Source organism: Protopterus annectens, chromosome 7.part0, assembly GCF_019279795.1.
Source record: "Protopterus annectens isolate FY-2018-M chromosome 7.part0, PAN1.0, whole genome shotgun sequence".
Lineage (NCBI taxonomy): Eukaryota > Metazoa > Chordata > Ceratodontiformes > Protopteridae > Protopterus > Protopterus annectens.
The window spans coordinates 484,654,860-484,679,804 of NC_056739.1; the positions used below are offsets into that span (position 1 = coordinate 484,654,860).

Genomic DNA, 24,945 nt, shown 5'->3' on the forward strand with positions numbered 1-24,945 from the left:
GGCAGGGTTAGAGACGCACTGATGTAGGTTGCAACTGGGTGAAGGTGATGGAATATGTCAGTTTGCAGACAGGTTGAGGGCCACTCAAGGAAAATATGAACAGTCTTTTGAATGATCCAGGTGTGGAAAGATTAAGCTACTCCCTCAGGCCATCAGGATGACAGTGTTCTCTCTCAGAAGTAGACTGAAGAAAGGTTGAAGGCATGGGTGCAAGCTTCTCTATGGCTGTTTTGATGACATTGTCCTCTAGCTGAATAAATGGGCTCATACCTGGTGGGAAAAGTTGGTCTGATAGTCAGCAGGTAGAGAGGGAAAGTAAGCACGCAAAAGCATTTCCACGTGTAGCCTTCTCAAGTTAAAGCCACACTAACTGCCTAACCTTGGATACACCTGTGTTGGTGCTCAATTTATCAAAGGTTATAAACCTCACCTCTGAGGTACTGGTGTGGTCACCATTCATGTTGGTTACCAAACTTTATACACTTCAGTTACATCTAGTATCGGGTGAAAAAAAAAAAAAACAAACAAAAAAAAACATTTATTCAGGTATAGAGTCTACTAAGCACACCTGCATACTCTAGAATTCTCTACTCCTCACCATTTTTCTAGACTCCTATATATCCTTGTGAGTTATGACAGCCATATATAAAATGATGTAGGTTTTATGATTTTGTAAGTAAATGTGAATTTATATATTTTTATATATTTATTAAATCACATTTTAAATTGCAACATGAGTTCACATACATCAAAAGAACAGAAAACCAACTATAATAATTTCTAATATCTTTGTGCAGTATGTTTTACTTTTAACAAGTTTTATACACTCCAAAATTAAATTGATAATTACTCCTCCTCTTGAGCATAATTCCATACTTACTATTCCCACAAATTCTATTTCTATGAAATTTGCTGCTTCCTTTTTCTAATGATCCCCCATTCTTTTAATTTACTTTAAAATAATCAAAACTTCTGTTACAGTTGGTATAGATTTTGACTTCAATTTTTCAGTATTTTTTTTCTTGACTGCCAACAGCATTCATCTTAATAAAGTGTTACTCTTGCTAGGCTATTCAGATCCTACAGCCCAACTGAAAAAGAACTGTTGAAGTATTCCATGCCAAATTTTTAAAAACTGCCAACATGTTGCATTCCCATATCCCCCCACAAAGAATATTCTCCCAATCACCTTCCTCTTCATCGTATCTTCAGTATTTGCTATTTACCCAAAATCCTCAAGTCCAAGAGAGGTATAAAAATACCAACACAAACACATTCATGTAAAAATTCTATACCTTCAGGTGTCTGTAGCACACTTGGGGAACCCTACATAGTTCTTCATATTATTCCTTTGTAAACTGCCCTTTTGTTCTCTTTTACAAAGGTTTTCGGACCACTGCCGACTGATTCTTACAGTTATCTTGCATTATTTTAAACACCAAATTAGTTACCCCTTTTATAATAGAATTTTCTAATCTAGGCTCAAAAGAAAAAAAAACTACTAGAGCTGGTCTTTCACTTAGTGCTCCCCCACCTCTTTTTCTTTAATATCCTTTGTTAACAATCCCTGAGAGGGATGGTCAATTCTAACATGCAATCCAAACTGCTGCTTAGATTATCTTACTCTATTACCGTTCTTGCTTAATAAAGCCTAACACCTTGGTTCCTTTTTCCAATTTCCACTAGAAAATTTGAATCCCTTATCTGTTTTATGTACCCAAAACTGCAGGTGTCCATACCAGTAAAATTTTCTTTCTTCATTCCTGGGCGGCCTGCACTACTTTATGAATATAATCATCTGTATGGTTGTTAATATTCAACTTAAGGAATAGAAGCCAACTCAGTCTGGCTTTCTCTTTCAAGCTTCCTCACCCCAGTTAACAATCATTCTTTTCCACTCTGACTTATATTTTTCTGCTTCAGTTATGTAGAACAGCCTTATCTAGGTGTATTTAAAATAAACCTTCAAATCAGGTAACCCTAAACCACCTTACTCTATGGGGAGAACAGACATCCCATGTAACCCCCCCCCCCCCCAAAAAAAAAAAAAAAAAGAAAGAATAGCAGTTTTCTTACACACTGCTTCCATATGGATCACCATGGTTCTAGTCATGATGTCAGATATTTTGCCTATCGATCGATTTTGCATAGCACCTTTGCTATTCTCTTAGTTAATACAGATATAAACACTTTGTAACTGTTGTTTACAATCAAAATGGGTGTATATGAAGCCAGATCTGCAGGGTCATTATTCTCTCTAGGTAATAAAGCCACCACAACCTTCTTCCCACTCTTTTTCCTCCTAACTTCCAAATATTCACAGGAATACCATCTTTTCCTGGAGACCTTCCTGTTGATTAACCATGCATTACTCTTTTTATTTCATCACTTCCCGTCTTATTAATTGTTGAGCCTCATCCTCCAGTTAACCTTCATATAACTGTCTTCCATAAATATTTCTATTTGTGCCTTTTTTTGGTTTCCTTAGCTCTTGCATTATACTAATTTTCATAAAATTTTCAAAACATCTCTAATACATGTATGAGAACTATGGGTATTTTTCTGGTCAGCAGCTCCATAAATTTAGATACAACTCACTATTTTATGTTACTTAAATCATCATCCAGAAAGTTTTTTGTCCTTTACTGTTATCAAACTTAGCTGCTTAACAGCAACCTTTCTAAGACTATGCACATTGCCAAACTACTCCCCTATTTTCTCTTCAGCACTATGCAGTTGTTCCTTTCCTTGTTCTGTAAAATCCCACTTTTTTTTGCAATACTTCAGCCTTTTGTCAACTCCCTATGAATAACTTGTACTGCTCTCCCACACATCTTTCTCTCATTTCCATTTTATCCTACTCACTGGCTCTCTCTTCTGAAGTAATTTCTACACCCCCCCCCCCCCCCCCACATACACACACACAATGACTCTCGAATCATACCCACTATTTCTTAAATTCCTTTCTTTTTCAACAGATAAGTAGGAAATTTTCTTGGTCTCATTTTAACATCACCTTCGAATTTTACCTCCGTTTTTACTGTTGCAGAATCTGATACAATTATTCGATAGCTTGAAAAGGTTTTAATTAAATACAAATCCTCCTGGAAAATAAAATTTGTTTTCAGTCTAGCACATTTACTTCATCTTGGGAAATAACTTGTGAATTAAAACAGAGTTCATGTGACTGAATTCACATCTTGCATAAAAAACATTCTTATATACTTCTTTTGAAAACTGCACTTGTCATATTTGCCCTTTTATGTCCCGCAATACAACTTCACTACTGCAAATCAGGTTCCAGTCCCCATCCATAAACATTTTCTGCTGAAAGCAAATTACTTATTCCAAATTGTCTTAAGCTCCATAAAATTTTTAGGACTATAAATACATGTTTGTGTAATCTTTCCTGCCAGTAACCCATTAAACAAACTTACTACTTTATCTTCTCTTCTTGCTACATCACTGTACAAGCATAACTAGTAAAATATTTCACTATTATGTAGATTTATTTATTTATTTTATTTATCATTTGTTGACAGGGAAAGTCCGACTAGGTTCCACAGAGCCTGTTTTCAGCGGAGGCCCGGGGAGAAATGCTCCAGATGCATGTCTTTGGAATGTGGGGGGAAAACGGAGTACCCGGAGGAAACCCACGTGAACACAGGGAGAACATGCAAACTACACACAGAAGGCACCCCAGCTGAGAATCGAACCGGAGAACCTCTTGCTGTGAGGCGACAATGTTAACCACTGCGCCGCCCGCATACATTATATATGTAATTATGAATGTATCCCTCTGATGAATGCATTTCTATATGTATTTCACTTGCCACAATGTAATGTACGACACTAATGCAGTAACGTGTGGTACTAATGAATGTGTTCTATATGTATTCAATATGTAAAATTTCTATTTTTCTGTTGGAGCTTTTCTCCTTGGGCCTCCGCTGAAAACAGGCAATTGTAGCCCAGTCAGATAAACCCAGTCAACAAATATTAAATTAATAAATAAATAAATAAATTGCCACATATCTACCATTAGTCTCTTTCTTTACCTTTTGTATCACTTTTAGATCCCAGACTGCTATCAGTACCATTACTGCTGCCACTTGCACAACAAAATTTCTATCTGAATATGTCTCCTGTAACATTGGTATTTGCTCTCTAAACGTCTTACTGAATTCAGTACTTTTTTGTCTGCATCTGCAATGCATTTATATTTCAGCTTATCCACAGGCTTTAACCATTTTAAACTTAAGTGCATGCTAGTGCCAGTGTTCCCTCTTGCACAGAAAGTACAGTTATGTACATTTACCACAAATGTAGATGTTTAAGTGTATTCACTGTTGCAGTCATCACATTTGGGTTATCTGCCTGCAGGTAGCCCTCAGCCAGCCTGAATACCAGAGTCTTGGATTTCTGTGTCGGATGCTGTCTCTTCTTCCATGACGTCAGGTCATCAGGGGTATAAAACATGCAGCCGATGGCATTACATCAGTTTTTCTTGCCCCAGATGTCAAGTGCCCCCACAATGGGAAGCAATTATAGGTTATGGTACACCTACATCAAAAAGCAAATACACCACAAAGCTTAAATACACCAAACAAGAAGGAAAGGTAGAGCCAAGAGAAGTCAGGGGGCTGGAGGGAGGGTAACCAGGACTGCAACAGTGAATACACTCAAACATCTACATTTATAGTAAGTGTACACAACTGTACTATGTTCTTCGTGCTTCACTGCTGTAGTCATCACATTTGGGTCGAATCCCAAAGCTAAGGAAGGGAGGAGGAAGTTAGAGAGCATTAGGGCCAGCTATTAAGCCCTGCAAGAGCATTAGGGCCAGCTATTAAGCCCTGCAAGACTGCAGTGGCAAAACCAGCTCTGGATTTAGAAAAAATAGGCATGTGGTAATACTTGGTGACAGTATGTACAGGGCTCCAGGTAGCAGCTTCTAGGATGTCCCTGGCAGGGACTCCTCTGAGAAAGGCTGTAGAAGTAGATGCAGTCCTGGTGGAATGTGATCTTACCCCCTGTGGGGTAGGTTTTCATTGGTGCTTATAGCAGAAATGAATGCAATGGGCTAACCATTTAGAAATGGTTTGCTTTGAAATGGCCTCCCCCTCTGCCCCTGCAGCAAAGCCAACTAGCAGCTGTTCAAATTTTCTGAGAGGCTTAGTCCAGTCCAAATAAAATCTAAGTTGTCTGTACACGTCCAAAGAGTGCAGTATTCGTTCTTCTTAGTTTTGTGGATTTGGGAAAAAGGTAGGCAAATTAATGGACTGATTTAGGGCCCCACTACACAACACCCTGGGCATAAAGGAAGAATTGGTCCCGAGGGGAAACCCTGTCTGCATGAAAGATAATGAAGGGCTCCACTGCCATGAGGGCCTGTAATTCAGATACTCTTCTTGCTGAAGTGATGGCTAGAAGGAAGGCTGTTTTCCAAGAAAGGAATTTCAACTCTGCAGTTGCAGCTGGCTCAAAAGGAGGGAGAGTGAGCTTTTCGAATACAAAGTTAAGGTCCCAGGCAGAAGTAGGGGCTCTCCTGGAGGGCCTTACATTTTTGGCTCCTCTGAGGAATTGCTTTAGCAGGGGTGAGAGAAAAGGGGTGGTTCAATATTATAATGTGCTGAAATGGCAGAGGCATGAATTTTAATTGACGAGAAGGATAGGCCCTTGTGGAGCATTTCTGTTGAGTACTGAAGTATATGAGGTAAGCTGGGCACCGTTGTGCCCCCCCCCCCCCCCCGAGTCTGACTCAAGGAACACAGTTTCTCTTCCACTTTTCAGCATAGTATTTTCTAGTACTAGGCCTCCTTGCCTCCAGAATGACATCTAGCACTTGCTTACTGAGGGATGCTACTGTAGAGCTCAAGGAATTAGCCAGGCTGCAAGGTTGATGGTTTGAAGCTGAGGTTGCAGAATCTGGCCCGCCTGCTGGGACAGCAGGGAAGGGGTCTGAGGCAGGTGCCATAGTTCCAGCAGTATCATACTGTGCAAGAGGGGGTACCAGTGCTGGCGTGGCCAGTCTGGTGCAATCAGTATTGTCCTTGGCTTGTCCTGTTTGATCTTTAGCAGAATCTTTGAGAGGAGAGGCAGAGGGGGAAAGGCATAAACCGAGGGGCTTTCCCAAGTAAAGGACAGGTCATCCACTTTCCAAGCTTGACTGTGGGAAGTCCTTGTGCAGAACTTGTCCCATTGGTAGTTCTGAGGGGAAGCAAGCAGGTCTCTCTCTGGAGTCTGCCATTTGTTCAAGAGTTTGAATATCTTTGGTTCCAGTTTCCATTCGTGTGGGTTGATGAGATTTCTGCTTAGGTCGTCTGCCAGAGAATTTAGCTTATCTGGCAGGAATTGAGCCTGTAGGTGCACTTGGTAGCTCAAGACTGTGTTCCACAGAGCCATGGCTAGTCTGCAGAGAGGGTACGAGTGGGTTCCCCCTGCTTGTTTATGCACCACATAACTGTGTTGTTGTCTGTCTTTACCAATAATTGTCCTGAAAGAATGTGGTCTTTGAAGGCTGTCGGGGAATTCTGTACAGCTAACATTTCTTTTTGGCTGATATGCAGGTGCATCTGTCTTGGGTTCCATTTGCCCTGAATGCACTGCCCTGACAAGTGAGCCCCCCATGCATAGTCTGATGCATCTGTTAGGGTTTGGGTGGCAGGGGGTAGAGTGAAAGGGAGCCCCTTATTGTGGTAGCAGGCCTCTGACCACCAAAGGAACTCTGTCTCTACACACGGAATGATAGGAATCATTGATTCCAGGTCCTGAGAATGTTGACACCACAGGCTTTTTAGATACCATTGTAGTATCCTCGTATGCAGTCTTGCATATGGAATTAGTAGAATGCAAGAGGCGATGAACCCCAGGGCTTGCAGAATTTTCCTTGCAGAGAGCTGGGTCTTTGTGGCCAATAGTTTGAAGTAGGTTGTCAAATAAACTTGTTTCCCCTGGAGTGAGGAAAGCCATTTGGGAAGTTGTGTTCTAGCTTGCTCCCAGGAATACAATCTGTTGGCAGGGTACTAGATGAGATTTCTTTTCGTTTATGGTGTACCCCAGTGAGGTTAGAAGTTTCTTTACGAATGCCAGATGTTTCAATAGCAAGTCCTGGCTTTCTGCTTGAATCAGACAATCGTCCAAGTATGGGTATATATTTGAATATTTCTCTGCCTGTAAAATGCAATGGCTGGAGCTAGACACTTTGTGAATACCCTGGGAGCAGTAGATAAGCCAAAGGGAAGTGCAGAGAACTGATAGTGCATGGAGCCTGCCCTGAAGCATAGCTATTTCCTGCAAGATTCCTTTATTGGAATGTGCAGGTAAGCTTCCTTTAAGTCTAAGGTTGCCAACCAGGCATCTTTGCCTAGCATAGGAAGCAGCTGTTGTAGTGTTAGCATTTTGGGATTACCAAAAAGGTGTTTAGAATAGAGAGGTCCAGGACAGGACGTCAGGCGCTATCTTTTCTGGGTACCAGGAAAAGTCTTCTATAAAAACCTTGTCCTCTTTCTTCTGCTGGGACAGGTTGAATAGCTCAGATACTTAGAGAGGAAACCTGCTGTAAAGCCTGATTTTGGGGTAGGTCTGGCCAATCATTTGGGGTTAGTAGGGTGTGGAAGTGGAATCTGTATCCTTGGGAAACTATATTCAAAACCCATTTGTCCCGGGTAATGAGTTCCCAGTTTTTTGCATGGAGGGCGAGCTTTCCTCCTAAGGGAGCAGGTAGTTGAGCAGGGCTTGGAAGGGTTAAGGTTAAAGTCATTGCTCTATTTTTCCGTAGGGGGTGTCTTACTACTCCCTGCTTTGGAAGTTCAAGCCCCCCACTGCTTAGGCTTGTGCGTAGCCTGAGACTGTAACCTAGGTAGTCTGCTGTTCTTGGGTTTGGACTGAGAAGGCCTGGAAGAGGCTGGAAAGGACCAATTCTCAGAAGGTCAATGCCTACTAAATCTGGGAGGCTGTACTTGTAGGAAATCTTTAACAGTTTGTACAGATTTAGCTTTTTCCTCCATCTTTCTGAGGACATCTTCTGCTTTGTTGCCAAACAGGCAGTCTTGGTTTAAGGGAGCATCCAGTAATTTAGCCTTAACATGATCTGGCAAGTTTTGCTCCTTAAGCCACACATGCCTTCTAAGTACAGACCTGGTGACAGTAGCCCTGCAAGATGCTTCTAAAGAGTCAAAACCACATTGTAAAGTATGTTTACCAACTTGTTCTGCAGAATGCATTAAATCCTGTAATTCTTTGTGTTCAGCACAGTCAGGAATCAACATAATTTTCCGTTTAAGTAGTCCCATAATATGCTGTTAGTACTTTAACATATGAAACTGGCAATTTAAAGCCCTAATGGCCAAAGTAGCAGAAGTATATACCTTCGTACCCAATCTGCCCAAGGCTCTAGAATCTCTGTCAGAAGGGGTAGGGTTTTTGCCAGCAGTAGCCTTAATGCCCTTTGGTCCTTGGGGAAATGGTCTCTGGATCCGCAGTAGGATTCTTAAAGAGGAACTTGTGAGAGTCAGGTACCCCAATACCTGTCAGATTTTCTGGGAGCTGGAGGTGAAGTGTCTGGGGAAATGCTAGATTCCAAAAAAGCATCATCTACAATGTCCAGAACAGGAGGGATAGCTAAAGGCCTGCATTGAGGGAGGAGTAAGAATTCAATAAGCCTCTTTTTGGAGTCAGAGTAACCCTGGGTTTCCCAGCGGAAATGCTCCCTAAGTTTGTGCAAGGTTTCACCAGAATAAAAATCTTCTGGAGGTGAAGCAGAGGGAATGGAATCCTCTGCATCTGAATCCTCATAGGTAGATAAGGGCAAATCCTGATAATCAGAAGAAACAGAAATATCAGATTCCTGGATCAGAAGAATCAGAAGGAAAATCAGTTCTAGGTCTCAGAGGGGGAAGGCTGGCTTCCCCTAATTAAGGTAATAATGTCTTCAGCCATTCTAAGCATTTGATTTTTAGGCATATAGGCCTGAGCAAGCAGTTTGGACGTCAGTTTTCTAGGTGTGGGTCGAGTTTTAGGCCTGGATGAAGAAGATGGCGTTGGTTTAAAATGCAAGTTTGTAGGCCTGAATACACCCCCTCAGAAGCCGGTGCCTGCACAGCGGCTCAGGACCCATCCAAGGTAGAGACATCCGCAGGTTCCATAGTCGAAGAAGCATCTCACAGCATATCGGACTCTGAAAGGGTCTCAGTAGAGGGTATCAGGGTCTGCGAAAGCGCCTCACTGAGTACCGGCGGACTGGCGACTAGCTTAATGGAAGTGTCATCGGCAGTTTTGGACCTATGCAGTCTGTCTCTGTCTTTATCCTTGCGTTTTGTTTGGAATTTCGGTAGTCGGATGGCTTACCGAAGCCATTTTTGGATAGTTATACAGAGTACCAAAATAATTTGCTGCAAATATAGCCCGATGACGAATAGTTCGGCGGTTGAACAAGGCACAAAACTGACAGCAAGGGACGTCTTGGTCTGGGCCTAAGCAAGGAATGCAGTACGAATGAAAATCTTTGAGGTATTTGCTTTCCACAGGTAAGACAATTGTTAAACTTTTACTGACATCGGTTAAGAGCAAGAAAAAGGAATCCCCACCACGGTACTTAGCTTTTAGACTTCTGTTCTGAAACAAATGAAAATTTCAGGAGTTGGCCGACTGGCACTTGCGAACTGCTTTTGCTTTGGACACTGCGCGGCAAGAAAGACTGATGTAATGGCGTCAGCTGCATATTTTATACCCCTGACGACCTGATGTCATGAAAGAAGAGACAGCAGTCGACGCAGGAATCCAAGACTCTAGTATTCAGGCCGGCTGAGGGCTACCTGCAGGCGGATAAACCCAAATGTGATGACTGCAACAGTGAAACACAAAGAACATCCATCCATCCTTGTCCTATCATTTTCCCCCGCCCAGATGTGGGCAACAACTTGCATGCTGTCAGTTAACTGATTAAGACTTTAGAAAAAATGCACTGGCTACATTTTTATTTATTTACATTTGTTGACTGGGAGTGTCTGACTGGATGTAGGTCCATTTTCAGCAGAGGCCCGGGGCGAAAAGCTCCGCAGTTAAAATAAACAGACAATAGTTACATTGGATTACATAGAGATTAACAATTTAACACAGCAATTACTTGCAACATATTTACAGATGAAGAATATAGTACATCAGTAGACAACTAGAATCTGTGAAGTACATAATAGACATTAACAAATGTTACAATAAGAAGTTCCTGCTGTATAATAAGAACTAGGCTTATGAGCATCTAAGCTTGCTATAATCAAGGTAGTTAGTGGAGTGGAAAGAAAGGTAGTGGTTGGACAGGGTGGGTGATAGAGTGGGAGTTGCAAGGGCATAGCCAGCATGTTTTTAAGTGCGCTTTTAGTAAAGTTTTAAAGTGGATGCATGATGGTATGGAGGTAATTGTGGGTGGGAGTTCCATAATTTGGCTATGGTGCAAGAGAATAGTGCTTCACCAGCAGAGTTATTGGCTTTAGTGATCTGCAAGTGATTTTTGTTGCTGGATCTTAGTGGTCTGGTGGTGCGATAGGGTTGGAGTAGATTCTGGAGGGATGGGACATTTAGTGGATGGTTTACTAGTTTGTGGGCAAGTGAGAGTTGATACGATTGAAGGAGATGAAGAAGTTCAAGTCAGCCCAGTTCAGTAAGTGAGAGGCAGTGGTGACTACGGTAGGATGCCCCTGTGGCGAATTTGGCGATTTTGCCGTAGCAGGCCTCTAGCATGTTTAGATCGCATTGCCTTAAGTTGGTATATACTGGAGAGGCATAAAGTAGGGTGGAGATAAGGTGGGAATTTGCTATTGAAATCTTCGCTGCTTTGGTGAGAAGTTGCTTATTTCTGTAGAACGCTCCTAGTTTTTTGTGGACTTTTTTATGGTCATGGATATGTGAATGTCAAATTTTAGTTTATTGTCTATTTCCACTCCTAGCAATTTGGTGTGTTCAGTTGGGTAAATTGTGGTGTTGTCTTTTGCTGTGATGTTAAAGTCAAAGTTGTTTTGAGTATGTTTGGTGGGTTGGAAGAGGAGTAGTTTAGTTTTGTTTGGGTTGAGTATTAATTGGGCATTGGTTAACCAAGTTTCAACAGAGGAAAAGGCTTCCTGACTTTTTGCAGTTTGGGTAGGGACTGGGATGAGCAGATGATGGTTGAGTCATCTGCGTATTGTATGAGTGTGCCATGTTTGGTGGCAGAAGCTAGATTACTGGTGAAAACAGAAAAGAGTAGGGGTCCGAGGATGGATCCTTGGGGAACCCCTATGGAGACAGGTAGTTGGGGAGATGTGTCATTCTACCATACAACGGATTGTTGGCGGTCAGATAGGTAACTCTGAAACCAGTTGGTGACTGATTGACAGAAGGATAGGTTACTGACAACAGAGATAAGTTGTTTGTGTGGGACCATGGCAAATGCTTTAGATAGGTCTAGGAAAGTAGCAGAGGAAAGATAGCCATTGTTTTTCTGCTGAAGGATAGTGTTAGTAAAGGAGAGTAAGGCAGTGGTGGTGCGATGGTTTGGTGGGAAACCATGCTGAGTATTGGAAAGGAGGTTGTTAGTAAGGAGGTAGTCAGACCTGAGAGTGTATGCATCTCTCTAGTATTTTGAAGAGTGGCGAGAGAATAGCTATGGGGCGGTAATTGGTTAGTTCTGTGGAGGGTCCGCCTTTGTGGAGGGGAATTATATGCGATACTTTCCACAGTGTGGGAAAGTAACTTTCTGACAGATCGGTTAATCAAGATGGATACTGGGTAGGACAGAGTATCAGCTGCGATTTGTAGGCATTCATTTGGGAGGTTTCTGCTGCTAATTTGGTGGGCTTAAGTTTAGTCAAGAGTTTTTTTTATGTTGGAGGTAGGTACAGGAGAAAAAGAGAAGGCAGTGGGGAGATTACTAGTTGAAGGTGTGTGTTAGAGGGGAGGGGGTTGTGTTGTTTAGCTAGTGATAGTATGGTCTGTGTGAAGTGTGTGTTGAATGAGGTAGCAATATTTTCTGAGGAGTGAGGGATGTTAGGAGGAGGGGTACTGACTTTACCTGGGTGGAGGATGGAGTTTATGGAGGACCAGAATTGTTTGGGGCTGTGTTGTGAGGAGTCTAGGGCAGACTGGTAGTATTGGAATTTGTCCTGTTTTATTAGCTTTTTGACTCTATTGCGTAGTTCTAGGAATTTCTGGCTAGTTGAGGGGGTTTTGGTTTTGCGCCAGTGCTCCCACGCTTTATCCCTGTTTTTCATTTCTGACTTAGTGGTTTTCTGTAGCCATGCAGAGGGTTGTGCTTTGGTTCTGGAAAGTCTTATGGGGACATGGTAATTAAGGATGCTCAACTGCGTCATCAAGACTGAGGTACTTTAGAGGATGCCAGTTACATTCTTTGAGGGATGAGATAAATATGAGTGGGTTAAAGTTTAGTTTTTTACGTATTTGATGGTAGATGACAAGTTTAGCTTGGTATAGGTATTTTTTGAGTAGGAATGTTGGGGAGTGATCACTGAGGTTTATCTGATAAGCAGCCTGTTATATATGACTGGGGGCTCTTACTGACTAGTATCCAATCCAGGGTAGTGTGCTTGCTGGAGTTTTTATTTATCCTGATTGGAGACTGGACTAGTTGGGTGAAGCCATGAAGGTTTACATGATGGGTTGGATGGTTGCCAGAACAGGATTGCCAGTCAATACTGAAATCACCTAAAATGATACTTTCTTGGGGGAGATGGTGAGTAGACCAGCTGAGGTTTTCTAGTGGAGGGATGTTTTGGCCAGGTGGGAAGTAGCATCCAATTATGTTGATGGTTTTGTTTTGGTTTATTTTGAGGTTGGTATATATTACTTCTCCATTGCCTATTTGTGGAGCTAATGATTTTAAGATCTGGATGTTTAGATGCTGTTTAAATATTATAGCTACGCCACCTCCTTTCTCGTTTAGCGGGTCTACTCTTTAGTATGCCATATCCTGTAGGGAAGTATTTGCTCACTGGTAATGTGAGGTTTTAGCCAGGTTTCTGTCAGGATGACTATATCTGGGGAGTTCAAGTCTATGGTGGCATGGAGTTCATGGACTTTGTTGGATATACTTCTAATATTTAGGCTTAGTAGAAGGAGGTCACTTGGCTTTCTATTGGCTGTAATATGGGAGAAGCTGTGGTTTCTAGTCTGATTATGAGGATTGCGGATGGAGATGGTAGGGCCAGGGTTGGGGTGGATGTCTCCACTTAGGGCTAGTTTTGATATGCACGAGGTTATTAGTTTTCTCAGTTTTTTGAATGTGTTTGTTTATAAGGGAAATTTTATGATTGTGCTCTGTGCGTAATAGGTATGGTGGGAGGGTTACTATGTTAAGTTGTAGGGATGCTTTATGTTTGAGTAATATAGTTGGTAGAATATGTGGGGGGTAAATAGGGATGGTTCTTGAGTTGGTGGGTGTGGAGCTGAGTGAGGGTGAGACATGAGTGGTGGTTGTGAGTAGTAGAACAGTGATAGTGGTTGAGTGGGGGAATGATGGAGCTTTGGTAGGATGTAAGATATGCAAGGAGAGTGCATGCAGTGAGCATAGGTAAGGTATGCTTGTACATGTTAGTTGAGGAGGTGTGATAGTAGTGGGAAGATGGAGGACGTAGTGTTGGGTTAGCGCTGTGGTTGGCTATTGGAAAGATGGGAGGGGTTTGAGTGTAATAAAGGTGGGACCACTGGGGGTGGGAGGATATAGGGGGCAGGGTGGGGAGCGAAGCGGGTAGAGACCCTGTTAGTTGCTCTTATGAGGGGGCTGGAAACAATCAGGTAACAGAGTTAACTGATAAATGAACATATGATAGTGACAAGGGTGATTGTAGTTTTAAAAATGGTGCCTGCCACAGGAAATATTTATTAACTTTGGGATTGTCTTAAGGTAATAAACAGGGAAGGGGGAGGGGAGAACAAGGGTGTGAGCAGGCAGTTCCTTGTACTGCTGCTAATGAGCCAAAGCAAAGACAAGTTTGTGTTTAAGAAACCATCACAACTGACCAAGGACTGCTCTGAAACCAAGTCATTTCTTAACCATTTCTCAGGTGGAAAAACAGGATAACCTTGTATCAGTAGGCTACTGTGGTCTCAGTTTAAATTAACAAACACACAGTATTGATCAGTTATGAATACTACTTGCTAACAGAAGGGAATACGAGAGAAAGTGGAAGATGAGCGAGTGTGTGTGTGGGTGGGTGGGTGGTAGGGGGTCTGCTTATAAGCCAAAGCAGAGTGCTCCTCCAGGGGAAAATGAATATTGGCTCAAACAGGTAGACACATACTCAAAGTTAACATTTAAATGAAGATAAATTGTGCACGGTTACATTTAATACTTCAGTATGAAAGCTGCTGGGGATTCATCTATTTGAACAAGTAATGACTTCCTCAGTGTCAGAGTTCACTTATTTTCACAGAGCTGCTTGTCAATTCCCCCCTAAACACCAACTATGAAGTTTCTTATACAAATGAGTGAGCAACATGCTGTGAGCCACTTCCTGACTAACTGCCTGCACCTGTAAACCTCACCACCTGTCCAAATGCAGGAATTTGTAGATGAGGAAAAAAACAGAGAATAGCTTTACAAATGCAAGAAACAATTCCTTTTTGAATGCCAGAAAACTGACATTTTCACTCTTTCCATTTTCTAGCCAGTTAGCTTAGAAAAATTGTTTCCCTGGTTGCAGTGCAAAATAAGAATTAGTTTAGTTTTCCCCATCTACAAAAACACACTACTTTACTTTAATACATCCCCCAGCAGCCCAAGATCACAACATGAGGCTTACATCTAGCCATGATCTTCTTACAGTAGGAACCCTTGACATACTGCAATAAAAAAGTACTTTCAAACTTTAAACAGTAGCATAAACAGCAGCCATTGATAAGATCCAACACCCCACCTCACATATAAAATACATCTGCATATGGTAAAGAACAACATGCAACTACTTAAAGAAATGTTGTGCATATTACCACAAAAGTATAGTTGTGTACACTTACCATAAATGTAGATGTTAGAGTGTATTCACTGTTGCAGTCATTACATTTGGGTTATCTGCTTTGCAGTAGCCCTCAGTCGGCCTGATTAACAAAAGTCTTGGGTCCTGCGTCAGTTGATGTCCCTTCTTCCATGACGTCAGCATGCAGCCGACGCAATTACATCAGTTTTTCTTGCCCCAGATGTCAGGTGCCCCCCTAATGGGACGCAATTAAATATACAAATACAAGGATATACCTCCAACAGAAAAGCAAATACAAAAAAAAAAAGCTTTTAGAGCACAGTAAGTGAGAGTAGAGGTATAGCCAAAGGAAGAAAAGGGGGCTGGAGGGAGGGTAACCAGGACTGCAACAGTGAATACACTCTAACATCTACATTTATGGCAACTGTACTATGTTCTTCGTGTTTCACTGTTGCAGTCATTACATTTGGGTAGATTCCCAGAGCTAAGGTTGGGGGGAGGAATTTAAATAGAATTAGGACCAGCTATAAGGCCCTGCAAGACTGCAGTAGCAAAACCAGCCCTCATTTTAGAGAAAACTGGCAAATGGTAATGCTTGGTGAAAATATGTACAGAACTCCAGGTAGCAGCTTCTAAGATGTTACTAGAAGGGACTCCCCTGAGAAAGGCTGTAGAGGTGGATGCAGCCCTGGTTGAATGGGGTCTGATGCCCTGTGGGATAGGCTTTCCATGGTGCTTATAGCAGAAATGAATGCAGTGGCCTATCCATTTTGAAATGGTTTGTTTTGAAATAGCTAACCCCTCTGTCCCTGCAGCAAATGCCATCAGTAGTTGTTCAGATTTCCTTTGAAGTTTAGTCCTGTCTAAATAAAATCTAAACTGTCTGTGCGATTCTGAGTGCAGTATCCATTCCCCTTTGTTCTGTGGGTTAGGAAAAAAGGTAGGCAAATGAAGGGACTGATTAAGAGCCACGCTGGATACCACCTTGGGCATGAAGGAGGGATTGGTTCTGAGGGACACCGTGTTCGAATGAAAGATGATGAAAGGTTCCACTGCCATAAGGGCCTGTAATTCAGATACCCTTCTTGCAGAAGTGATTGCCAAAAGGAAAGCTGTTTTCCAGGAAAGAAATTTTAAATCTGCAGTAGCAGCTGGCTCGAAGGGAGGAAGAGGGAGTTTCTCCAAGACAAAGTTAAGATCACAGGCTGGAGTTGGAGCTCTGCTGGGTGTCCTTAGAATTTTGGCCCCACTGAGGAAAGTACAGTTGTGTACACTTACCATAAATGTATATGTTTGAGTGTATTCACTGTTGTAGTCATTACATTTGGGTAATCTGCTGGCAGGTTGCCCTCAGTCAGCCTGAATAAAAGTCTTGGGTCCTGTGTCGGTTGCTGTCTCCTCTTCCATGATGTCAGGTCGTCAGGGGTATAAAACATGCAGCAGACACCCTTTTAATCAAGTTTTTCTTGCCCCAGATGTCAGGTGCCCCCCCAAATGGGAAGCAAATATATATATATATATATATATATATATATACATATCTATATATATATCTATATATCTATATATATATATATATATATATATATATATATATATATATATATATATATATATATATATATCTATATATATATATATATATATAAAACTATAAAAACTATAAATATATAAATGCACTTTAGAACACATAAAATTTACCTTCAACTAAACGCAAATACACCATAAAGGCTTTTGAGTATAGTGAAGGAAAAAAAAGGTATAGAAAGGGGGCTGGCGGGTGGGTAATCCGGACTGCAACAGTGAATACACTCTAACATCTACGTTTATGGTAAGTGTACACAACTGTACTATGTTTTTTGTGTTTCACCTTTGCAGTCATTACATTTGGGTAGAATCCCAAAGCTATGGATGGGAGGATGGAACTAAACAGCATTAGGAGTAACTATAAGGCCCTGGATTTAGAAAACAGAGGTAAATGGTAATGCTTTGTGAACGTATGAACGTATGAACTGAGCTTCCAAGTAGCAGCTTCTAGAATGTCTCTGGAAGGGACCCCTCTGAGACAAGCTGCTGAAGTAGAGTCAGGCCTAGTGGAATGGGATCTGATCCCATTGGGCACAGGTTTACCATGGTGCAAGTAGCAGAAATGAATGCAATGGCTTATCCATTTAGAAATAGTCTGCTTTGACATAGCCTTCCCCTCTGATCCTGCAGCAAATGCCACCAGTAGCTGCTCAGACTTTCTTGGAGATTTTGTCCTGTTTAAGTAGAATCTTAGTTGTCTGTGTACATCCAATGACTGCAGAATCCGCCGCCGCCGCCACCCCCCCCCCCGTTCTGCGGATTTGGGAAGAAAGTTGGCAGGTGAATAGTCTGGTTAAGAGCCACACTGGATACCACCTTAGGCATAAAAGAAGGAGTGGTCCTGAGGGCCACCCTGTCTGGGTAAAAAATAATGAAAGGCTCTACTGCCATGAGAGCCTGTAGTTCTGAAACCCTTCTAGCTGAAGTGACTGCTAAAAGAAAGGCGGTCTTCCAAGAAAGAAATTTTATATCCGCAGAAGCTGCAGGTTCAAAAAGAGGTAGGGTGAGTTTTTCCAGCAAAAAAATTGAGGTCCCATGCAGGAGTTGGCACTCTCCTGGGCAGGCTCAAATTTTTGGCCCCTCTGAGATACTGTTTTATTAGGGTATGAAAAAAAGAGGGAAAGTTCTGTGTTGTAATGAGCCGAGATGGCAGAGGCATGGATTTTTATTGAAGAAAAAGATAGGCCCTTGTGAAGCATCTCAGTTAAGTATTGCAAAATCTGAGGAATATTGGGCTTTGCTGTGTCTATTCCTTGTGTTTGGTTCCAGGCACAGAATCTCTTCCATTTATCAGCATAAGATTTTCTAGTACTAGGCCTTCTGGCCTCCAAAATGACATCCATCACAGGTTTAATGAGAGATGTGGTTGTTGAAATTAGTTCATGAGCCATGCAGCAAGATTCAGAGTTTGGAGCAGACTGTGCAGAATTTGATAGTTCTGCTGAGACAATAAGTGAGGTGTTTGAGACAAGTACCACGGAGGAAGGTGTGACATATTCCTTAGAAGTGGGTATCAGTGTTGGTGAGGCCAGTCCGGAGCAATTAGAATTATTTTTGGATTTTCCTGTCTGACTTTTAGTAAGACCTTGTAGAGTAGAGGTAGAGGGGGAAAGGCATAGACTGATAGAGCATCCACTTTCCATGCCTTTTTGCGATGAGTTCTTGTGCAGAATTTGTCCAACTGATAGTTTTGGGGAGAGGCAAATAGATCTATGTCTGGGCTCCCCCATTTTTGTGTTAACATGCTGAAGATTTGTGGATCTAGTTTCCATTTGTGTGGGTCCATTAGATTTCTGCTTGGGTCGTCTGCCAGAGTATTTTGCTATCCTGGGAGGAATTGAGCTTGAAGATGTATTTGGTAAGACAAGGCTGTGTTCCACAAGGCCATGGCTAGTCTGCAGAGGAGGTAGGAGTGGGTACCTCCCTGCTTGTTTATGTACCACATAACTGTGGTGTTGTCAGTCTTTATCAGTAGTTGCCCTGGATGAAGGAAGTCCTTGAAGGCTGTCAGAGTATTCTGAACAGCTAGCATTTCTATCTGGTTGATATGTAGATGCATTTGGTTTGGGCTCCATTTGCCCTAAATGCATCTCCCTGCCAGGTGGACCCCCCAAGCATAGCCTGATGCGGCTGTAGTTAGGGTCTGGGTGGTGGGGTTTAATATTAATGACGGTCCTTTGTTTTGGTGACATGTCTCTGCCCACCAAAGAAACTCCTGTTACAGGCAGGGAATGAGAGGAATCATTTCCAGGCTGTGACAATGTTGACTCCATAAGCTTTTTAGATACCACTGAAGTTTCCTCATATGCAGTCTCGCAGATGGAATTAGTAGAATGCAGGATGCCATGTACCGCAAAGCCTGCAGCATTTGTCTTGCAGATAGATGGGTTTTTGTTGCCACTTGTTTAAAATATGTTGTCAACTGAATTTGTTTCTCTGGCGTGAGGTAAGCCATCTGGGGAGTTGTATTCAAGCTTGCACCCAGGAGTGTAATTATTTGAGAGGGTACCAGTTGTGATTTCTTTTCGTTTATGGTGTACCCTAGGCATGCTAGAAGCCTTTTTACAAATGCCAGATGTTGAAGAAGAGTGTCTTTGTCCTCTGCCTGAATGAGGCAATCGTCCAGATAAGGATACATTTGAATGTTTCTGTCTGCAAAATGCAATTACTGGTGCCAGGCACTTTGTAAAGACCCTGGGCGCAGTAGATAAACCAAAGGGCAGTGCAGAGAATTGGTAATGCAAAAAACCTGCTTTAAAGTGAAGGTATCTTCTGCAAGATTCCCTTATTGGGATACGCAGTTATGCCTTTTTTTAAGTCTAGAGTTACCAACCAGGCATTCTTGCCTAGCATAAGCAGTAGCTGTTGTAAAGTCAGCATTTTGAATTTTGGAATGTCCAGGAACATATTTAGAATTGATAAGCCCAGAACTGGACGCCATGATTTGTCTTTTCTGGGTACCAGGAAAAGTCTTGAATAAAATTCTTCTCCTTTTTCCTTTTCTGGTACTGGTTGAATAGCCCCTATAACCATGAGGGACATGACTTTATCTGGACCTCTGCACACTGGTTTGGTGGCAGATCTGGCCATCCGTTTGGAATTGGCAACATGTGGAAATAAAATCTGTACCCCTGGGATACTATGTTTAATACCTACTTGTCCTGGGTAATTAAATGCCAATTTTGAGCAGGAAGTGCTAGTTTTCCCCCCAAGGGGGCTGCCAAAAGTTAAGTGCTTGGAGATGTTAGAGGAAAGTCATTGAGACTGTTTACTGTAGGGTTGTGCTTTGTTACCCCCTGGATTTGGAGGTGGTGGCACCCCATTGCTTTGAACTGTAAGATCCTTGTGATTGATATCTGGAGCGCCTGGGTTTGCCCTGAGCGGCTCTGTTGGACACAGAAAAGAACCAATTCTTAGTAGGCCAGTGCCTACTGAACCTGGGTGGATGCACTTGCAAGAAATCTTTTACAGTTTGCATAGATTTAGCTTTATCTTCCATTTTCTTTAAAACCTCTTCTGCCTTATTACCAAACAGACTGTCATGCTGTAAAGGGGCACCCAACAATTTAGCTTTAACATGATCAGGCAGATTTTGCTCCTTAAGCCAGGCATGCCTTCTTATCACAGATCCAGTTACGGCGGCCCTGCAAGAGGCCTCCAAGGAATCAAAACCACATTGCAAAGTAGGCTTTCCAACCTGTTCTGCTGAATGCAATAAATCTTGTAACTATTTTCCACACAATCAGAAATCAACATCATTTTCTGTTTCAGTAAGCCCATAACATACTGTTGATATTTAAGTATATGAAACTGGCAGTCTAAAGCCCTGATTGCCAAGGTTGCAGACATATAAACCTTCTTTCTCCATCTATCCAGCGCCCTGGAATTTCTATCAAAAGGGGTAGGATTTTTGGCTGTAGAAGCCTTAACACCCTTTGGACCTTGAGAAATAGTCTCAGGGTCAGCAGCAGGATTTTTGAAAAGAAATTTGTGGGAGTCAGGAACTCTGTAATATCGGTCTGGCTTACTAGGAGCTGGAGGCAGGGAATCAGGAGCCATGCTTGATTTCGAGAACACATAATCAACAATGTTTAATACAGGAGGTACTGCCAAAGGCCTATGCTGAGGAAGAAGAAGGAGAAAATCCCTAAGCCTCTTTTTTGATTCTGAAGTCCTGACTCTCCCAGTGAAAATGTTCCCTTAAAGTATGCAAAGTCTCTCCCAAAAAGAGTAATCCTCAGGAGGAGAAGCAGAAGGGATGGATTCCTCTGCATTAGAGTCCTCATACGGTGAAAGAGAAAATTCCTGATCAGAAGAGGAATCAGAAGAAATGGAAACCTGATCTGAAGATTCATAATCAGTGCCTGGGGGGGGGGGGGGGGGGTTGGGAAACCCTGATCAAAGTAATTAAATCCTCAGCCATTTTGATCTTTTTGTTTTTTTAGGCATAGGGGCCTTAGCACGTGGCTCATGCGTCGGTTTTTTAGACATAGAAGTTGGTTTTGGCCTTATTTTTGATGATGGCATTGGTTTAATATACAAATGTTGAGGCCTGAAAACACCCTCAGAAGCCGGGGCTTGCTCACCGGCTCTGGACCCATCCAAGGGAGAGACATCCGCGGGTTCAATACTTGCAGAATCTCGCAGCATACCGGACTCCGAATGTGTCTCGGTAGAGGCCTGCAACTCAAAAGTAGTGGGTATCAGGGGCTGAGAAAGCACCTCAGTGAGTACTGGCGACTGGCTTAGGTTCATAGGTTCATAGGTAGATACTAGGCTATCTGCCCTAGGGCATTTATAAGCCTAGCCAGAGTGTATGGGCTTCCGCCTCCCTATTAGATTAGCCTACTGTGCCTCTGTAAAGTAGGTCACAGAAGGTGCTCTTTTAAGATTAGTTTACTGTGCCTCTGTCTAGCAGGGACACAGGAGAGATCCCAGGGGTGAATTTGGGATTTCCCATCCACGTGTCCAAATTTTGCTTGAAGAGGGTCAGCGAGGGGCTATGTCTAACATGAATTGGGATTTTATTCCAGAGTGAGGGGAGCCTCTGGGAAATGAATCTGTCCCTCCAGCATGTCCTATTTATTTTTGTGCTGAGGTTTAGGTCCCTGGAGCGTGTAGCTCTAAGGGACTTGGATTTTTTGAGGTGGAGCATGTCTATTAATTCTGGGTTTGACATGGCTTTGTACGTCAGGCATAGATTGCCTCTGAGTAGGCGGTAAGCAACTGAGTAGAGCTGGAGTTTCTTTAGTCGAGCTACATAGGACATCTGTTTGTAGCCCATGATCCTCTTGGTGAGGTACTTTTGGGGTCTCTCCAGCTGCTGCAGGTGTCGGGTAAGGTACATCCCCAAAAGGGGCATTGTATTCAATTATGGGCCTGATGAGTGACGAGTAGAGGGGCACAATGACCTCTCTTGATCTAGATGCGAACCCTTTCGTGATAAGGTGAGCTATATAGAAGGTCTTTCTAACCACTTTGGCAACGTGATTATCAAAGGAGAGATTACTATCTACGTTGGTCCCCAAATCTCTAATTACTTCTTCCGTACTTAATGGATTACCACCTATATGGCAATTTGTGGGCACCTTGTTTTTCCCAAAGGGGATGACTATGCACTTTTTAGCATTTAGCTTGAGGCCGTGGCTCTGGCACCAAGCATCTGTCTCTGAGACCCTTTTGGAGGATGCTTGTGTCAGCTGGAGATACGATTATGGACCCCAGTTTGCAGTCATCTGCGAACTTTGTCAGCCATAATCCCCCCGTGTTAGCCTGAACCTCAGAGAAGTATATACCGAACAAGAGAGGTCCCAGAACTGAGCCCTGTGGGACGCCACTTGTAACTGGTTTGGATTAGGACATGGCACCTGCGATTCTGACCATGTGGGTTCTATCTCTGAGCCAGTTTGCAACCCATCTTGTGATATTGGGGTTGATATTAAGCTGGTAAGCTTATTTATGATGCCTGAGTGGGGTATTGTGTCGAAGGCTTTTGCGAGGTCCAGGTAGGCTGTGTGGACTACCTTGCCCTCATCTATGGCTTTGGTAACCATTTCAAAGAAATCAACTAGGTTTAAGAGGCAAGATCTGCCCTTAAAGCCGAATTGGGTAGGGTCCAGTGTCTGGAGGCTCCCAATGTCTTTGTTTATGAGTTCCATGATAATACGCTCCATAGCTTTACAGACCAGACTAGTCAGGCTTATGGGGCGAAAGTTTCCAGGGTCCGTTGTGGCACCACCTTTGTGGAGTGGGACCACTGTAGCTGTACGCCATTCTTTGGGTACATATCCTGTAGTAAGGCTAAGTTTGAACAGTGACTTAATGTGAGGGTTCAGTTCTTGGAGCTCGTGTAAGACACAGCCTGGGACACCGTCCGGTCCCATAAATGCTGTGTTTTTTGCTTTGGAGAGGGCAGCTTTCACCTGTGCATCTGTGATGTCAGGGAGGTTACATTCAGTTGGGATAGGCGTTTGCTCCTTTGGGGGGGAGAAGTTTGAGCTGAATCTGTCTGCCAGGATGTTGGCTATGTCTGTAGGTTCGGTATATTTTGTACTGTTATGCAACAATTCAGAGCATATCTGGGAGTTTCCGCCCATGTTTCTGACATAACTAAAGAAGGCCTTGTGATTATCTTTAGCGTGTAGGACAATCTTTCGAAACGGGCCTTTGATGATTTTATGAGGGATCGAAGTTTCTTGCCAATACTGATCAGAGATGCCTTCCCTTTTTGGGATTTTGCTCTGTCATGAAGTAGCTTCCTCCTTCTGTTGTATAGCTTATTTATGGTCAGGGTCCACCAGACTGGTCTCCTGTTTTTGGAGGAGTGAGTCTTGGTTTTATTTGGGATAGCACGATCTATGCATTCCTGCAGGTGCTCATAGAATGCATTTGTAAAGGATTCTGCGGATTGGGCTGTATTATCCTCTGACCCAGGGGCTTTGAAGGATTCCACCTCAGTCTTGAGAAGTGCAAAGTTGGCTTTTGAGAAATTCTTTACAGTGATTTCCTTGGCTGAGGGTGGGGACGGGATATGGATGTCCAGGGAAATTTGTTTATGGTCTGATCTTACCAATGAGGGGTTTACCTCTGGTGTGGAACACAAAGTCCCCATGGCGGTGATGACCAGGTCCAATATGTTGTTTCCTCTTGTGGGAGTGGTGACCAGTTGATCCATTGCGTTAGAGTTTATAAATTCAAGGAACCGTTGGGCGAGGGTGTTTGGGCTTGAGTAGTTTTCCCAGTCAATGTTTGGGTAGTTGAAGTCACCCAATAACATAGTGTTTGGAGAGATCTTTATATTCTCCAGTGTTCTCAGGAATGCCAAGTGGGGTTCCTGTAATAGGGAGGGTGTTCTGTAGCAAGCTACAAACTGAAAGGCAGTTTTGCCCGCTGTTAGTTGCACATGGATGGTTTCCGATGCTTCGTGCAATGCCACTAACCTGGAGGTGTAGGTATCTTTGATGAATATAGATACTCCCCCTTCTTTTGTGCTTCGGTCCGAGTTTTGAGGCAGAAACGCATGGTATGAGTTATAACCTGTCAGTGCTGGGGTGCTCTCAGGAGCCTTGACCCAGGTTTCTGTTACTGCATAGACATCGATTTTCTCCATACTGAGGAGAGTCTCGAGTGCGTGCATCTTGAGGTTTAGACTTCTGGCACTGAGTAGCATTACCTTTAGTTTTTTTTATCTTTGGGTTGTCTATGGAGGTGGGTTTGTCCTTTGAGCCTTACCTAAAAAAGGCACTATGGGGTTGGCAAGAGTCTTGGCCAGTATACGAAAACTTAAGGGTGACAGGTGCAAGCCGTCCCTAGCGAAGCAACGTGGCTCGTTGAGCATGTCATCCCAGGCTGACAGACACTGGATCCCCTTTGAATGACACCAATACTTTAGACAATTGTTGAAACTGATCATTTTGTCTTTATACTGTGGCATCATTCTTGGTGAGGGCAAGATGCTACTCAAGGTCAGAGACATACCAGCCTGGGCTACATGGTCAGAGAGCTCCTCTATGTCTCTTTTCATGTAGTCCAGGGAGGTATGTCTCAGGTCATTCACACCAGCATGGACAATGACAGAGCCACACTTGTACTTGCTTTGGAGTGACCCGAGTGCTTGCGTTATTTGGCGGATCCTGGCACCCGACAGGCAGCTTACAGTGACCTTCTCCTTGTTCATTCTGGTGAGTGGGACGTCAGTGTGCCGGACAATAGAGTCCCCTATAACAAGTGTATTTGGTGTGTTGTTTGGCCTTATGGGCTGTGACTGTGAGGCACACTGATTTTGTGAGATATGTGATTTGTGGGTATTGAGGGGTGGCTGTTGCTTGGATATCTGCTTAGGAGGTCTTTGCTGTTTAGGCAGATTTTTATTTAGAGCCTCCGAGTATGTTTTTGT

General features: G+C 42.9%; 1 protein-coding gene across 1 annotated transcript in view; it reads right to left on the bottom strand.

Annotated features, from left to right (window-relative positions):
- Positions 1-24,945, bottom strand: part of LOC122806553 (very-long-chain 3-oxoacyl-CoA reductase-like) — a 529,905-nt gene that overhangs the window by 234,703 nt on the left and 270,257 nt on the right. The window lies entirely within an intron of this gene.